The 13607-nt window shown below is 43.2% G+C and overlaps 3 protein-coding genes across 3 annotated transcripts in view; 2 read left to right on the top strand and 1 right to left on the bottom strand.

The window, feature by feature from the left end:
• Positions 1-13607, top strand: part of LOC307125338 (uncharacterized protein) — a 500360-nt gene that overhangs the window by 276131 nt on the left and 210622 nt on the right. The window lies entirely within an intron of this gene.
• Positions 1-13607, bottom strand: part of LOC307122960 (uncharacterized protein) — a gene marked incomplete at both ends in the record, with an annotated part of 765959 nt that overhangs the window by 554516 nt on the left and 197836 nt on the right. The gene's annotated exons all lie outside the window — the stretch shown is intronic.
• LOC307124605 (interferon-induced very large GTPase 1-like) overlaps positions 1-13607 on the top strand; it is a 36570-nt gene that overhangs the window by 1169 nt on the left and 21794 nt on the right. Inside the window, exons 2-3 of the mRNA XM_079813953.1 lie at positions 1502-1602; positions 1734-1792. The gene's annotated coding sequence lies outside the window, so the exon portion shown is untranslated. The remainder of the gene's footprint in view (positions 1-1501; positions 1603-1733; positions 1793-13607) is intronic.

The following is a 13607-nucleotide window of genomic DNA, read 5'->3' as shown; positions in this document are numbered from 1 at the left end:
ACACACACACACACACACACAGAGCATATACACTTCATTATTTAATCACACCGTCTTCACAAGAGTTTGTGTTGGCTGTAGTCATTGTACTAGCCTACTGAAGAAATAATCTTTAAATAAATAATCTTTTAAATGTTTTACAATATTTCATCTTTAATATGAATGAGTTTGTCTGGAATTTATAATTTTTACTTTTATATTTTTACGTTGCATTTATTTGGTTCTTTGTTCAATCTCCATTCACCATTGTTTGTCGTATATGTCCTTAAAGGTGAAGACCCAACTTTATGCAAGTTTTGATTCCCCTGTCCGTTAAACATATTTTGTTGGACTGTCCTGGGTTAAAACAAGAATGCTCTTTTATCAAGTTATTTCACTTAAGGACTTATTTAGAAAGATTATACATGAAGATTGTGGATTTTTTTTTATAAGTTGATTTTAAAAATCTTGTATAATATGACTTGTCGTGTTTGTTTGCTTGGTTTTATTGTATTTATGTATATGATATTTGTATTTTTGTAATATAATTTTTGCCATGAATATAGCCTTAGATGCTGACATGGCATTAAATAAAACAATCTGTATTCTCTTATTTTATTTGTATTATTAAGATGTCTGCACAAGAGTTAACTCTAATCTGTGCAAACATTAAACTCATAAAAATCTTGATTTGGTCTCTACACTTCGTTCTGGTAACTCTGCTAAACTATCGCAGAGCTACTGGAGTTACTATAGCAGATATAACTATAAATCTTCTATTTGATGAAAATCAAAATGACGATGGAGGCAGTGTCATGGTGGGCAAGAGATGTAACCAGTAGCCGTGGCAGCAAGAAGCAAGTGCATTCTGGGAGTTGTCTTTCATCCACATGTCTTTCATCACACAATTTTCTGTCTTTTCTCAGTCTAGAAGGCACCAAATACAAAAATAATTTCACATTTCTACTACATAAATGACCCAAATTTAAATACACATTAATCTTTCCAGCGCTGAAGAACCCCTTTAATGTGAAAACAGAAGACCAAATTCAGTAGGCTATACACCAATATTGATGATGCACAATATACAAGCAAGCGAGCCCAGATTAGAACCTGATCATAGGCAGAGGGTGAACCAACTCCAGGCCAAATTTAAGATAGGCCCAAAGTATTCTTCTGCGGTCCGCGTTATGTAATTTGCATCATCAGGATTGGCCAGGCACTACCACTCACACAGCCCGTGTACAGCCCATTGTGAGCGTGCAGACGGTGCGTTGCACTTGCAACTGCACGTGTGAGTGATTTGAGTGCACTGTAAAGCTGCTTCTGAAACAATCTGTATTGCATAAAGCACTATATAAATAAAGGTAACTTGATTTGTCTTGCTGTATGCTGAAAACGTTACAAAATAAACCATGTTAAAAATATTCAGGCTGTTTATGCTGAGAAAAAATAAAAGTAAATGAGATAAACTAAAAAATAATTAGTTGTCATATATTTAAACATTGTCTCTTTCATGTAGGATGAATGGTTTGGGGAAAATGGATGCCAGGAAGAGCTGTGAACCTGACAAGGAGCTGAGTACTGATGTGAAAATGAGAAGACCAGAGTCATCATATAACGGTAAATTAATATCGATGTGTAAGAACAACAATTTACATTTTGGAAAACATCAATGTCTTATACATTAAAAGCATATTCTAAGATTTGTTTTTCTATGATGAAATAAGTTCATATTCCTTTAACTGTTGCAGGTGCAGGAGCAGAAGCAGCTGTGGCAGCATCTGCAAATGCAGCAGCAGGAGAAGAAAGGGCAAGTCTACAATCACCACTATCTGCAAAAACATGGAAACAAACAGCATTAAAATCCACAGTAATAATAGCACTGACAGTTGCAGTAGTTGCAGTAGTAGTAGATAAGGCAGTAACAACAGGAGTTGATGCAGTAGCGGTAGCAGTAGCAGGAGCAGCAGCTATATGCACTTTAAGATCATTATGGGAAGCAGAAGTGAGAGCAGTAGCAGCAGAAGTGGGAACAGTGGCTATAGGAATTTGCATTCGTAACTCCGCCCCACCGTGTGGGTATATATGGAAGTACGCTGGCAACGTCGCATTATGTTTACCTGCTGAGGAGCCAAGACTGAACTCCCGGCCGTTTCAGCGGTACAGCGGATGTGGTAGAGGGACGTTACGTCTCCGTTACCGTGGCCCGAGGAATGATCGTCGGGGTTCTTTATACCACAGCACCGCCCTCAGGTCACCCTGGCCACCAGCCAAAGTACCATCTCTCTCTGAGACGGTAGATTGGGGTGTGGCAGAGGGGACTCTCTCCATTACGGAGGTCACTGAGTCTCGACCGCGACATCGCGATGGTAATGTCCCCGCAGTGGGAACATGACACATCAACAAACACTGCCCGAATGTGCTGAAGCCCAAACACGTCAAGCAGTGATTGTGCCCATAGACAGCAGCGGAGATTGATCGCACCCGGAAGTGCGCGGGCAAACCGTCTTGAAAAAGACGTGCCACGCGCAAGTTTTTGTTTTGTGAGAGGAAAGCTCTGCAGAGTGCCGAAGCGCCCAGGGAAAACACACACAGCTGTTGCAGATCACTGCACAGATAAGCAGGCAGGCAATGTGAGATCGCTGGAACACGTCGTCACACCAACACCCTGGAGAACCACTCGTCTTGAAGACTGAAGAGAGGACTTCAGAATTCAGGCTTGCAGGAGTGAAGAGAGGCTCTTGGCTCCAAAGCAGAAACATAATGCGATGTTGCCAGCGTACTTCCTTATATACCCACACGGTGGGGCGGAGTTACGCATGCAAATTCCGCATGCATATGGCATTGGCACTGCCATTGGGCGTTTTCTAAGATCTCGAAGATGATTGGCTTCTAAGCGAAACCCCATTCGTCAGCCACTTGGAGTGACTGAACGAAAGGGAACATGTATTTCTGATGTGTTCTGACACAACATTTTTCAACTAAATATCCAAATAAAACGAATTAGTAATCTAAATTGACCATATAAACTAAATTACTGATCTAATTACTAATCTAATGCCCACATTGTCACTGTGTGAAAATTGAAATGAGCTAGATGACATAATTTTCTCCGGAGCGGCCGAATAAAATTCTGTTGCATTATTTTCCTGTTTATCACTGTGAAGCTGCTTTGAAACAATCTGCATTGTAAAAAGCGCTATATAAATAAAGCTAACTTGACTTGACTTGTTGTGAGGAAATGTCTCGGTTGTAAATATTCAGACCTTGGGAGTGTAAATTTGTTTCTTATTTATTCAGATGATTTAAGTGTTTCATTGTGAAATAATTGTTGCAGATAGTTCAATCCATATTGAGACCACTTTTTGAAACCCATGCCTGTACAAGATGGGTCATTAAGATAATCAATTCTCGCTGCGGATGAAATTTTCTAGACAAACCGAATTATATTTGTATTGTTCTCCAAATTTCCAAAAGTCACTTTGGTCCATTCTCCCATGGAGGCAGTTTTGGATGATACACTGGAAAAGGGAATTATTTTAAAGGGCATGGAACAGAGGGTCTTTTCAATATTGACCCATCGAGTTTGTGTGTCTTCTCTCATCCCTGTTACTTTTTGAGCGGTCAAAAAGTAAAACCTAAAATCCCAGCCTACCATTTGTTTTAGGCCATTGTATTATTTTAAGCCTTATTCTTGGTCGTTTTCCTTGCAAAATAAATGTAGAAATTATTTTATTTAGCAAATCAAAGGTTTTAGATTTTGGCACTTCTATATCTTATATCTATCTCAGCAGCAGGACATTCATAGGAATAAATTTCAACACAGCCAATCAGAGAGAGAGGGAGAGCTGACCAGCTATTTAAATCTTCATTAATATTTTTAATCACTTTTTTTATAGTTTATGTTGTATAATTGGCCCAAAGAGGAGGGGATAAAGATGCCCATGTATTTAAACCAATTCTTGGCCTTTTGAACTTGCTGTTATTTGGATTTGTTTTGAAATTTGACCATTTACATTTTTGGCCACAGTTTTATCCTGAGTAGTACCCATACTTGAGAATGAGCTTTTCTAAATATGGAATTGTTGTCTCTGGGATAAATCTGATTTGGTCCGGATGTATAATTTGATAAAAACATTTATTTACCCTTTTTGCAAGAACAGCAGTTAATAATATACATAAATAACTATTTAACAATGAAATATGCCAATATAATTGACACTCAGCAGGGTCTTTGTCTTCTTTGCGAATTACAACATTGGTTGTATCCCTCCAAGAGGGCACCACTGTACCAGATTGCAGTGCATAATGAAATGCTCTTAATAAGAGCAGAGAAACTAGTTCTTTAAAAAACAATTATAGAATTAATTTATATATCTGTCAGGTCCTAGGCTTTTATTATTCTTCAAAGTAAAGATTGTCTTAATTATTTAACTTTCCTCAATACGTTCATTCAGATCATTTGCCATTGACTCATCAGAGCAGGTATCTGATTTTTTTGTGGAGGGATTTGTAGAAATCTTCAAAGGATTCTGCAATTTTATCGGGTTTAGTACGGGGATTGATAGAGCTATATGAATTTTTTTTTTTTGGGATGATATTTGAAGATCTTTGCATTTTTAATGTAATTGTTAACTACTACTAGCCCTATTCCATTGTTCATAATATCTTTGGTTAAAAAATCTTAGATTGCCTTCGAACTTATCAGCGATTAAGCTATTGTATTAATGTGACCCTATAGGCACCCGCCTATAGGGTCACATTAATAACGCGCCCTTTAAATAACCAAAAAATACTGTGCCATTGACTTTCGACCAGGTTTTTGTTGGTCAATGGTGCATTTGTTTTCAGTTGCCTCAAAATAGCCAACAATGCGCCTGAACACACCTCGTGTTCAGACCAGCATGCCCATGGGCATATAGATGGATTCGAGCACATTTGCTATTTAACCAACGTGGTGCAGGACATGAAAATGATAAATGCGCTGGGCTGAAACTAGCAAAAACCTAAGGACGGTCGAAGCTGCTGTTTGCACCCCAGGAAAAAATTGATTAGGAACTCAATTGCCATCGTTTTCCAACCATGACCAAAACGCGGGAAAGTGTGCCCAATCCCAAGGCAGGAGAATGCTATGGAGGCCACACCCGAAGGGAGGTAATGTGTGGAGGCTACACATATGGTCTGACCCGAGGGGCAGTATGTGGAAGATCTCTGAGGCAGGTCCGACCTAGCTAAGGAGGAACTGGCACAGAGACAGGGCAGAGCAGAGCCACCCATGGAAAGACACGGGTTTACCTTCAGGGAAACCGTATCATTGACAATATACATATGGGATTACCAAACTGGGAATCACATCATATGGGCATCTAGTCCAGTACAAGGGCTGACCAACCGGCATGCAGAAGATACTGGGTCTGGTATCAGACGCCTCTGCCATGTCTGACTGCCGAAGAATGCTGGAGGAACTCGAACAGGGTTCGCAGCACCCTGTTAGATGGGAATGAAGCTGCACGCGAGACAGTCTTCCTGCACATTACCTGTTTTTACCCAACACACAGGAAGAAACCGGCTCCACTTGGAGATTATAGAATCTCGCAGCTCTGCAGATGTCTGTCGCAGAGGCAGTGTGTGCCAATGCCCAGGAGGAAGTAACACCTCTAGTTGAGTGGGCTCTCACCCCTAGGGGGCACGGCTCATTTTGGGACTGGTACGCCAAAGTGATGGCATCCACTATCCAGTGGGCCAACCTTTGTTTGGAGAAAGCCTTTCTCTTCTGATGACATCCAAAGCAGACAAAGAGCTGCTCTGAGCTTTTGAAGCTCTGTGTACGGTCCACGTAAACACGCAGTGCGCGAACGGGACACATCAGTGTGAGAGCTGCGCCGCCTCCTCCTGGGGCAACGCTTGCAAGTTTACCACCTGGTCCCGAAAGGGAGTGGTGGGAACTTTAAACACGCATCTGAGCTGGGGTCTCAAGATGACGTGAGATAAAGTCTGCCCAAATTCCAGGCACGATTCTGTTTGCCTTTGAGCTCGCCAGGAATGTACATGGTGTGCAGCGACCTGAGCCGCTGCTGACTCCATATGAGGAGAGGGAGGGCAAGTTGCGAAATGCGACGAGAACATAGACCACCAAGTGTTGTCCGGATCAATACATGCTTGCCTACAACATCTGTTGGAACCGGAGCAGGGCAAGGAGTACTGCTAGCAACTGCAGCCAAGGTCCTGTCCAGGAGTCTGAGGCAGCAAATGGCACCCCAGCCGGTGGTGAAGACATCTGTTGTGACAACAACATGCCTGGACACTTGTTCAAGGGGCACTCCGGCCCGTAGAAAGGCAAGGTCCGAGCACAGGCTGAATTTTTGGTGACAGCTTGATGTTATGGCCACACGGAGTGAGCCATGGTACCATGCCCATCTCAGAACTCGGCTGTGTAGCCATTGAGGTCTCTTATGCATCAGTCCAAGCGGCGTGACCGCGGCTGTGGATGCCATATGCCCCAGGAGCCTCTGAAATTGCTTCAGTGGAAGCGCTGTCTTCCACATGAACGTATTCAGGCAGTTCAGCACCGTCTGAGTCCCACTCCACATCGAGTATGGACTGTAAAATCCTGACTTAGATCCTGACTCAGTCCGAGGGACGCGCTCTATTGTGTCCTTCGCCAGGAGGACTACCATCTGGTCCTGCAGGATAGGAGTTTCCTTTCCCACCACAAGGTGAACAGGATGCTGATGAACCTGGGGGGGACGCCTGGCAAACTGAATCGCATAGCCGAGTCTGATTGTCCAAATGAGCCAACGGGACATGCTGGGTAGCGCTAGCCAGACTCCCAAGCTCCGTACGAGTGGCACCAAAGGTACAACAGATGTACCCGTAGGGAGGCAGTAAAGCAGTAAATCTCAGAGTAGTGGCGGTGAGTGTGGTGCACTTACCTGGCTCTGTGGATCTCCTGAGGGACTGGGTAGGGAGGCGTGAGGAGGCAGTATGTCTTCGAAACACAGATGAGGCAGTGCTTCCCCGCCCGTGGCGAATGAGGGTGTGGCTGAGAGTGAGGAAGCGGAGCGTCGCTGACTGTCGCGAGAATCCTGTTTTTAATTTTGTTTCTGTTCCCACATTTAAAAAAAATAACAACAGTTTCCAACACCTCTGGGCCATACTGGCTCTGTGCTGACAGTGAGTGATGCTCCGCTTCCTCACTCTCAGCCCCACCCTCATTCACCATGGATGGGGACTGCCTCATCCGCATTTCGAGGGCACACTGCCCCCTCACGCCTCCCTACCCAGGGAGGGACGAGCAGGCTGGGGGCCAGTCCGCTGTGGCTTGGTGGCAGTTTCAAGCTGGGGCAGGATGTGCTTTATGGCCTCTGTCTGCTTCTGGACTGCCGGGATCTGCTGGGCGAAGTCCTTGAAATTGTCGCTGAAGAGGCAGGCCCGGGAGAAGGGGTTGTAGAGAAAGTCAACTTTGTCGGCATCCTTCAGCTCAGCCAGGTCCAACCAAAAATGACTGTCCTGAACCACCAGAGTGGACATCATCATCCACGCCATGATCTTCGACGGCCAAAGGTTGAGGTCAGTCTCTGTGCGTAGCTCCTGCATTAACACCGGCTCAGAACTACCCTTGTGCAGCTCTTTGAGAGCTTTTACCTAATGAACCTGCAGGATGGCCATGGGATGCAGGGTGGAGGCGGCCTGTCCAGCCGCGGAGTAAGCCTTAGCAGCCAAGGCTGCTGTCGTCTTATTAACCTTGGATGGTAGACGTGGACGATTCTGCCAGGTGGCAACACTTTGCGGGCACAAGTGTACCGCAATTGCATGCTCCACCAGTGGAATGTCCAAGTAACCCTTGACAGCCCAGCCATCAAGGGTATGAGAGTGGAGGAGGCAGAAGAATGGCTTTGAGCAGTAAAACTCATGTCTCCATATTCTCGTGCCTCCATAAGGAGAGTTGCGACCGCAGCACCAACATGGACATCGATTTGCAATGAGAGCTTGCACCATTCACAAATGCTCTCTCAGCATACTGTTTGCCCAGGCATGTGAGACAGCGATCAAGGCTTTCAGATGAGATCAGGAACAACCTCATCCAGAAACATGGACGAAAAGACATCTTGAAAAAGATGCTGATTGTTCATACTTGCTTTTGTGAGTAGAACCCATTGCTTTTTTCAAGGGTGAGACTCTTAATAGCAAAGAAAATATCTGTTTTTCCTCTCTTTAGAGAAAAAAATGCACTTTTTTTCTGAAGGTGATCTGGAAATGTGCGATCGCTTTACAACCGCTCGTGTGCTGTATGTCGTTTTGTTGCCTAAATCAGACTAAATCATTAAGACAGTCTTTGCCACCATCTAATGGCGTAATAATGTAACTTATGTTGCTGTCACTGATCTATATAGAGAACATTTATATAGACTAGTGGTTGCTGTTCGCGGTCAGTGACTATTTTTCTGGTGGAAGGTGATTTTACTTTATGAAAGTTGCATTGATAAATATAATTTGGCTGTAATATTTGTATTGTGCGGTAACCGTTTTAGAAAAGCAATAAGCCCCGTTAAAGATTCAAGCCATGGTTCATAAGGGGAAGCATTTTTCCATCACTTTTTTAACAGTGAGAGATCTCAGGGGAACAATGAGACCTGCATAGATAGAACTAAAGAGAATGTTCTTAGAACTCCAGAACATAGACGAGTCCAGGTAGAACCTGGCCCTATTTTTTTTATGGGCCTGGCCCCAAGCTGCACAGGAACCAGCCACAAAGCAATCTCATCATAGAATGTAATAGCTAAAACTACTTTATGTGCCAGCAATTACCTGTGCTTAAAATCAAGATATGAGCAAGGGGTCGCGAATACAGGATGAATGAACTACATATCACACAGGCTCCTACAGAACCAATAAATGTATTATTAACCAAAATATTATTACAACAGGATTTTAAGTAATAGTAGATATACACCGCATTTATATCTATATAAATTGAATTTTTATATCTATATCTAATAGATATAAAAATTCCTTTAAACCTGCTGCTATTAAGTTTTTAAATGATTTATTATAAAATTGTGTTATTTAATGTGTATTTGTGTTGCTGTACGAAGTGTGTATGAATACTGCTGTCTACAAAAAGAATCGCCTTTTAGGACAATAAAGTTAACTCAATATACACTGCTGCTTTTTAACATATTTCCCATTATAAATTATGAAACAGCTTGGTTCGTTGCTCTGTTGGGTCGAACCAACCCTCCTCCGTGTCACACAAAAAGATTGAAGAGACAACCTATTCCATCTTCAAAAAATGTCTCCTGAATAGAGACATGATGGCTTTATATGATTTTATATGATAAGGGTTTTATTTACATACAAACATTCGAATAGCATGCCAAATACGTTGACACCCTTTTCACATGTAAAATGAGATACACTATATTGAATCACATATAGTTTTGAATTTTTGAGATGAAGTCTCATAACTTTGTGAAAGATTCATGAAATAGTCAGCACAACAATGTGACACTTGTAAAAGTGGACTCCTGATGATGGTTCAATCTGCAGGGTTGCCAGAAGACTAAAGAAACGTTATCAGAAAGATTGAAGAAAACTGTACATTTCTCATCTATTTCCACCCACTGCAACTTATACCAACGACGGAAATAGGTGCAGTTACAATAGCAAAATTTGTGGGAGGGCGTTGCTATAATGTGCCTATATTGTATTGCAATAGGGAGCACTTCAAAGTCAATACCAAATCAAAACTAGTTAGCACAGTATTCGTAATAGAAAGGATTTAATTACAAAATCTGGTTATGGTTACACTTAAAATAGCTTTAAAATGGATGTATGAGATGATAAACTTATACCATTAATCGTACACAGTATGAATAAAATCTTACCTGAGGGATAGAGAAAGAGAGATAGAGTGTGGGGGAGAGAGAGCAAGAGAGGGAGAGAGAGAGAGAGAGAGTGTGTGGGGGGGGGTGAGAAGAGAGCAAAGAAGAGAAGGACAGAAGACCTCAAGAGCCAGAGGAAAAGAGAGCCAGAGAAAAGAGAAAGAGCAACAGTTCCAATCTTCTTTTATATATTCCTTGACCATGTGACTGAAACCAAATGTATTAATTTAAACTGATCAATCAGACCAAACTTCCCCTACGGTAAAGGTGTGACACCCATGTGGCCTACAGGCCTCTCTATTGTCTTCCAGATGGCCCTTCTGATAAGGAAATGGGGGTTGACAACAGTAAAGCAAATTTCTTTGTTGGATTTCAAATATCAAATATCTTTGATTATTTTCAATTCTTTCACACTCAAACTAGAGGAGGAAATGTGCGTTCACATATTCTGCTAAACCCATGTCCAAGTGATATTTTCAAATAGAATTTTAGCTTACTTGAACATTTCTGCTGAATTAATCACATTTGTATTGCGTTTATGAGCTGTAAAATGACACTACATAAAGTAATGAGGTGATAAGGTAAAGACATCAGTATAGAGGTAGACAGTTTGCTCAGCCCTATAATGCATTTCTCTATCTTTAATCAGAAAATTGAAGTTCAAAACTAACCATTTTTGCTGTCTAGTTTTGATAAAGGCAGTTTTTTTCACGGTGGAGAAAGACCACACTGATATTTAACTTTTGAAAAATTATAATTGAATTAATATTTATGTTTTCATATGTAATTTGTAAACACCATCATCATAATTTCTGCAGACAGAAGAATGTCCACAGTCAGATGAATCTCAAAAGACAGATGAACCTCCACAGACAGACAAACCTCTGCAGACAGATGAACCAGATAAATCTCCAAAGACAGATGAACCTCCACAGACAGACAAACCTCTGCAGACAGACAAACTTCTGCAGACAGATGAATCTCCACAGACAGACAAACCTCTGCAGACAGATGAATCCACAAAGACAGATGAATCTCCACAGACAGGCAAACCTCTGGAGATTCATCTGTCTTTGGAGATTTATCTGTCTGCAAAGACAGATGAATCTCCACAGACAGACAAACCTCTGCAGACAGATGAATCTCCACAGACAGACAAACCTCTGCAGACAGATGAATCTCCACAGACAGACAAACCTCTGCAGACAGATGAATCCCCAAAGACAGATGAACCTCCACAGACAGACAAACCTCTGCAGGCAGATGAATCCCCAAAGACAGATGAATCTCCACAGAGAGACAAACCTCTGCAGACAGATGAATCTCCACAGACAGGCAAACCTCTGCAGACAGACAAACCTCTGGAGATTCATCTGTCTTTGGAGATTTATCTGTCTGCAAAGACAGATGAACCGCCACAGACAGGCAAACCTCTGCAGACAGATGAATCTCCACAGACAGACACACCTCTGCAGACAGATGAATCTCCACAGAGAGACACACCTCTGCAGACAGATGAATCTCCACAGACAGGCAAACCTCTGCAGACAGATGAACCTCCACAGACAGACACACCTCTGCAGACAGAAGAATCCCCACAGACAGATGAATATCCACAGACAGGCAAACCTCTGCAGACAGATGAACCTCCACAGACAGACACACCTCTGCAGACAGAAGAATCCCCAAAGACAGATGAATATCCACAGACAGGCAAACCTCTGCAGACAGATGAACCTCCACAGACAGACAAACCTCTGCAGACAGATGAATCTCCACAGACAGACAAACCTCTGCAGACAGAAGAATCCCCAAAGACAGATAAACCTCCACAGACAGACAAACCTCTGCAGACAGATGAATCTCCACAGACAGGCAAACCTCTGCAGACAGATGAATCTCCACAGACAGACACACCTCTGCAGACAGAGGAATCTCCACAGACAGACAAACCTCTGCAGACAGAAGAATCCCCAAAGACAGATGAACCTCCACAGACAGACAAACCTCTGCAGACAGATGAATCTCCACAGACAGGCAAACCTCTGCAGACAGACAAACCTCTGCAGACAGATGAATCTCCACAGACAGACAACCCTCTGCAGACAGATGAATCTCCACAGACAGACACACCTCTGCAGACAGATGAACCGCCACAGACAGACAAACCTCTGCAGACAGATGAATCCCCAAAGACAGATGAACCTCCACAGACAGACAAACCTCTGCAGACAGATGAATCTCCACAGACAGACATACCTCTGCAGACAGATGAATCTCCACAGACAGACACACCTCTGCAGACAGATGAATCTCCACAGACAGACAAACCTCTGCAGACAGATGAATTCCCGAAGACAGATGAACCTCCACAGACAGACAAACCTCTGCAGACATATGAATCTCCACAGACAGACAAACCTCTGCAGACAGATGAATCTCCACAGACAGGCATACCTCTGCAGACAGACAAACCTCTGCAGACAGATGAACCTCTGCAGAAAGATGAACCTCCACAGACAGACAAACCTCTGCAGACAGATGAATCTCCACAGACAGACAAACCTCTGCAGACAGATGAATCCCCAAAGACAGGTGAACCTCCACAGACAGACAAACCTCTGCAGACAGACAAACTTCTGAAGACAGATGAATCTCCACAGACAGACAAACCTCTGCAGACAGATGAATCTCCACAGAAAGACAAACCACTGCAGCCAGATGAATCCCCAAAGACAGATGAACCTCCACAGACAGACAAACCTCTGCAGACAGATGAATCCCCAAAGACAGATGAACCTCCACAGACAGATGAGCCTCCACAGGCAGACAAACCTCTGCAGACAGACAAACCTCTGCAGACAGATGAATCTCTGCAGACAGATGAATCCCCAAAGACAGATGAATCTCCACAGACAGACAAACCTCTGCAGACAGATGAATCTCCACAGACAGACAAACCTCTGCAGACAGATGAACCTCTGCAGACAGATGAACCTCTGCAGACAGATGAACCTCTGCAGACAGATGAATCTCCACAGACAGACATACCTCTGCAGACAGAAAAACTTCTGAAGACAGATGAATCTCCACAGACAGACAAACCACTGCAGCTAGATGAATCCCCAAAGACAGATGAACCTCCACAGACAGACAAACCTCTGCAGACAGATAAATCCCCAAAGACAGATGAATCTCCCCAGACAGGCAAACCTATGCAGACAGACAAACCTCTGCAGACAGATGAACCTCTGCAGACAGATGAATCTCCACAGACAGACAAACCTCTGCAGACAGATGAATCTCCACAGACAGACAAACCTCTGCAGACAGATGAATCTCCACAGACAGACAAACCTCTGCAGACAGATGAATCCCCAAAGACAGATGAACCTCCACAGACAGACAAACCTCTGCAGACAGACAAACTTCTGAGGACAGATGAATCTCCACAGACAGACAAACCTCTGCAGACAGATGAATCTCCACAGACAGACAAACCTCTGCAGACAGATGAATCCCCAAAGACAGACAAACCTCTGCAGACAGATGAATCTCCACAGACAGGCAAACCTCTGCAGACAGAAAAACCTCTGCAGACAGAAGAATGTCCACAGTCAGATGAATCTAAAAAGACAGATGAACCTCCACAGGCAGACACACCTCTGCAGACAGACAAACTTCTGCAGACAGATGAATCTCCACAGACAGACAAACCTCTGCAGACAGACAAACTTCTGC

This window comes from Gobio gobio, assembly GCF_949357685.1.
Source record: "Gobio gobio genome assembly, chromosome: 1".
Lineage (NCBI taxonomy): Eukaryota > Metazoa > Chordata > Actinopteri > Cypriniformes > Gobionidae > Gobio > Gobio gobio.
Note: the sequence above shows the minus strand (reverse complement) of the source record. Positions and strands in the feature narration are given on the sequence as shown.